The sequence below is a fragment of the Aristolochia californica genome, unplaced genomic scaffold, assembly GCF_029961685.1.
Source record: "Aristolochia californica isolate CCGP_79_NKW_82.1479 unplaced genomic scaffold, dmAriCali1.0.hap1 SCAF_1, whole genome shotgun sequence".
Classification (NCBI taxonomy): domain Eukaryota; kingdom Viridiplantae; phylum Streptophyta; class Magnoliopsida; order Piperales; family Aristolochiaceae; genus Aristolochia; species Aristolochia californica.
In genome coordinates this window covers 45,225,619-45,230,597 of record NW_027181770.1, presented here as the reverse complement: position 1 = coordinate 45,230,597, position 4,979 = coordinate 45,225,619, and the positions used below count along the sequence as shown (strand labels likewise).

The window sequence follows — 4,979 nt, the reverse complement described above, 5'->3', positions numbered from 1 at the left end:
AGATGATTGCTTGATAATTTAGGATATAATTAGTGTTTAGTTCATATTAATTCATCATATTTGGTTAGGCTAGTTGATTGGAGAATACACAAAATTTAGTCCTCCCTGTGGATATGACCCTCGTTTCCCGCTAAATTACATGAACGATTCGTACGCTTGCGAGGTATTAAAGCCGATGTAACTAAATTCTACATCAAGTTTTTGGCGCCGTTGCCGGGGAGGCACGTATTAAGTGTATTTCTTTTTTCTCCATGGTCTTAGGTTAGATTTATTTTTATTTTATTTTATTTTATTTTATTTTATTTTTTGTTGCTTTCATAATTTTAGCTTGGTATTTTGTATGGAATTATTTTTATTTCTTCTAGTTAGTTCATATTTTTAGCAGTGAGTTTGTTAGCTTAATTTGATAGTTCGTTTTGTTTCTTTTTGTGTTTTTATGCACGGGCGCCACTCCCTAGGTGGACCATTAGCTCCCTTTGTTGAAGAGGTAGAACAGATTTGTAGGAAAACACCCAAAGTCAAGTTAGGAGCTACCATGGCAAATCAGGGTGAACCATTACAGTTACCTATAGCAGGTGACCGTAGAGCCCTGAGGGATTATTCTATCCCATCCCACTTCACATAACCTTCTTGCATTATATTGCCACCCACTACTGCCGCCAGTTATGAGTTGAAACTGGGTGTGATCCAACTCCTCCCTACATTCAATTGGTTGGAGAAGGAGGACCCATATTACCACATCAAGGAATTCTTAGATATTTGTGCAACTTTCAAATACCAGAATTTCTCAGATGACTCTATCCGGTTAAGACTTTTTCCATTTTCACTTAAGGATAAGGCCAAGTCTTGGCTTAATTCCTTAGAGGTGGGTAGCATTACTTCATGGGACACATTAGTCACAAAATTTTTGTCCAAGTACTTTCCCATTCAGAGAACTACAACCCTCAGGAGAGAAATCTCCAACTTTATGTAGCAGGAGGGTGAACACTGTTATGAGGCTTGGGAGAAATGGAAGGATTTGATCCGTAGGTGTCCACATCATGGGTTTGAGAAATGGCATTTAGTGCAATACTTTTATCAAGATCTTACACCCCAGGTTAGATCCATGGTAGATGCAACGAGTGGTGGGAGTTTGATGGATAAGAGTGCTAGTGAGGCGTGGGATTTTTTTGAAATGTTGAGTGATCAATCTCAGCAATGGGGTTGATCATTTAATGTTGATAGGAGATCCCACAAAGCCAAAAGAAGGGGTCTCTACGAGGTTAGTGAAACACCTATGCTCATGGCCAAGATTGATGGGTTGACTAGAAAAATTAATGCCCTTATGGTGTCCAAGAGTTCACCTGCTCCTAACCCATCTATTGTCTGTGTGCCATATGCTCTGGTTCATCTCATCCCACACAAATGTGTTCATCTAGTTCATCCTACCCAGAGCTCTTTGAGGACTTGAATGCAGTCCAGAATTTTCTTAGACCAAATCGGAACGATCCTTTTTCAGAAACATATAATCCGGGTTGGGCTAGGCACCCAAATTTCTCATGGTCCAAGGGCCCACAGGTTGGGGGTCCTCCAGGGTTTACTCAACCCCAACCTCCGCGCCCACACTTCACTCAACAACCACTGATTCCACAAAAATCTTCACTTGAGGATACACTTCAATTATTCATGCAGAATAAAGAGTCCTCCACTGCAAAACTTGAAATGCAAGTGAGTCAGTTGGCCAGCCACATGAGTGAACAAGCACAAAATAGACTCCCGAGTCAAACCATTCCTAACCCCAAAAGCACACATGAGAGTGGGTTGAGTTCCAAACCCCACCATGAGCAAACCAAACCCATAACCACCCTTAGGAGTGGTCGTGAGTTGAACAATGGGGTAGGGACCACTAAGTCTAAGGAGTCAAAGGATGACAATGGGGACACATCATTGGGTGAAGAACCTCCAAGTTGTTCACCTACAGCCAAGCAGATCCCTAACCAAGTCCCACTAGCTCCTTATCCACAGAGGTTATCGGGCCCACCTAGGAAAGGAGATAGCATGCATGAAATGTTGGAACTGTTTAGTAAGGTGCACATTAACATTCTACTTCTTGATGCTATTAGGCAAGTCCCTGCCTATGCCCAATTTTTGAAAGACCTTTGTACACAGAAGAGAAAACAACATGTTAACAAAAAGGTCTTTCTTACTGAGAATGTAAGCTCAATTCTGAAGCACAAAGTTAAATATCCTGGATGTCCCACAATTTCATGTGTCATTGGTGAACATACCATCCAGAGAGTTCTTCTTGAATTAGGGGCAAGTGTGAATTTGCTTCCTTTCTTTGTGTACCAGAAATTAGGTTTGGGGGAATTGAAGCCTACTCCCATCACACTTCAACTAGCTTACCGTTCTATCAAGATACCACGAGGAATAGTTGAAGATGTTTTGATAAAAGTGGACAAATTTCTGTTCCCGGTTGATTTCATTGTTCTTGATACAGAACCAGTAGTCAATGTGACCAACCAAATTCCTGTCATCCTAGGACGTCCCTTCTTAGCCACATCTAATGCTATCAATCATTGTAAAAGTGGTGAGTTGAAGTTGTCTTTTGGAAATTTTAAGGTCTCATTAAATGTATTTATTGTCGGGCACCACCCACTTGAGTCTGATGATCTGAGTCTTGCATTTAAGATAGAAACTGTTATGCTTGATGACGAATCCACTCTTGAATCTTTTGAGACTTGCATAACATCTTTAAACATGGACTATTTTGATGAGGAAACATATTTCCAAGAGGTTGATTCTTTACTCAATTCTGTACCTCTGTTGGAGGAAGCTTATGAGGTTATCACAACTGATCATCCACAAGATCTTCCTCTTGACTTGTACAAACCCCTTGAAACTTCCAAGCTAGATCTTTAGCCACTTCCTCCCACGTTGAAGTATGCATTCTTGGGGCCCATGAACTCATTACCAGTCATTATTTCCTCTTATTTGAGTACTGAGCAGGAGGAACAATTGACTGAAGTTTTACAAGCACACAGAGAGGCATTGGGGTGGACTCTTGATGCCTTAAAAGGGATTAGCCCCACCATATGCATTCATTGTATTCATTTTGAGGAGGGGACTAAAGCCTCACGTGAGATGCAACGTAGGTTAAATCCCCATATGCTGGAGGTTGTGAGAGAAGAAGTCATCAGGTTGCTTGTGACAGGAATCATTTACCCTATTTCCGATAGCACCTGGGTGAGTCCAATTCAAGTTGTCCCTAAGAAAGGGGGGATAATGATAATGAAAAATGAGAGTGGTGAATTGATTCCCACAAGAACTACCACCAAGTGGTGTGTCTGCATTGACTATAGAAAACTTAATTCCGCCACTAGGAAGGATCACTTCCCACTACCTTTCATTGATCAGGTACTAGAGCGATTGGTCGGCCACAATTTTTATTGCTTCTTAGATGGATACTCTGGTTACAATCAAATTCCCATTGCTCCGGAAGACCAGGAAAAGACCACATTCACGTATCCGTTTGGCACCTATGCTTACAGACGCATGCCTTTTGGTTTATGCAATGCGCCCGCCACTTTCCAACGGTGCATGATGAGTATCTTTTTCGACATGATTGGTGACTTTTTAGAGGTATTTATGGATGACTTTTCTTTGTTCTGCTCTAGTTTTGATACATGTCTGCACAATCTTTCACTCGTATTGTCCCGTTGCATTAAGTCCAATTTAGTCTTGAATTGGGAGAAATGCCACTTCATGGTAAAAGAAGGAATTGCTGCAGGACATGTAGTGTCTGAGCGAGGTGTAGAAGTGGACAAAGCCAAGGTTGACCTAATTGCCAATCTGCCACCACGTACTTCTGTGAAGGGGGTGCATTTTTTCCTTGGCCATGCTGGGTTCTATAGGCGTTTCATTAAAGACTTTAGCAAAATTTCTCGTCCTTTGATGAATTTGCTTGCTCAAGGTGTTGCTTTTGCCTTTGATGATGCCTATATTCATGCTTTTGAGACACTGAAGAAATGTTTGTCCACTGCACCCATTGTCCAACCCCCTATTTGGTCTTTGCCTTTTGAGTTGATGTGTGATGCCTCTGACTATGCATTGAGGGCTGTTTTGGGGCAAAAAATGGATAAAATGCCCTGTGTCATTCAGTATGCTGGCCGCACTCTTCATGTTGCTCAATTGAATTACACTACCACTGAGAAGGAGTTGCTAGCTGTTGTGTTTGCCTTGAACAAATTCAGATCATATCTGTTAGGGTCAAATGTTATAGTGTTCACTGATCATTCTTCTTTGAAGTACTTATTATCCATCAAGGACACTAAACCTCGCTTGATTAGATGGATCTTGCAATTGCAAGAATTTGACCTTGAGATTCGAGATAAGAAGGGTTGTGAGAATGTTGTTGCTGATCTATCTAGGACCTGTGTAACACCTCAGGAAGGATTCCTTCCTTGATGAACTACTTCTCCAAGTATCCCAGTTGCCTTGGTTTGCTGACATAGTCAACTATCTTGTAACTCATAAGATTCCTGATTATTGGAGTAAACAAGATCGGTTGAAATTCTTTTCCCAAGTCCAACATTTTTTTCTGGATGACCCTTATTTGTTCAAGGTGTGTTCTGACCAAGTCATTAAGCGTTGTGTACATGAGCAAGACTTTGCCAACATTCTTGAATTTTGTCATTCCCACGTATGTGGTGGACATTTTGGTGCTAGAAGGACCGCGACTAAAGTCTTGCAATGTGGTTTCTATTGGCCTTCATTATTTAGAGATGCCCATGAGTTTTGTCAGGTGTGCGATAAATGCCAACGACCTGGTTGTTTGTCTAGGAAGATTATTGTTGAATTGTTTGATGTGTGGGGTATTGACTTCATGGGTCCTTTTCCTGTCTCGTTCGGCTATCAATGCATCCTTGTTGCCGTTGAATATGTCTCTAAATGGATTGAAGCTATTGCATATAAGACAAATGATCACAAAGTGGTGATAA

General features: G+C 41.2%; 1 non-coding gene across 1 annotated transcript; it reads right to left on the bottom strand.

Moving 5' to 3' along the window:
* Positions 1 to 940: 940 nt before the first annotated feature.
* Positions 941 to 1,047, bottom strand: LOC137965260 (small nucleolar RNA R71). Its single transcript, XR_011116040.1, has one exon. It is a non-coding gene; the product is annotated as a small nucleolar RNA R71 (small nucleolar RNA).
* Positions 1,048 to 4,979: the final 3,932 nt, after the last annotated feature.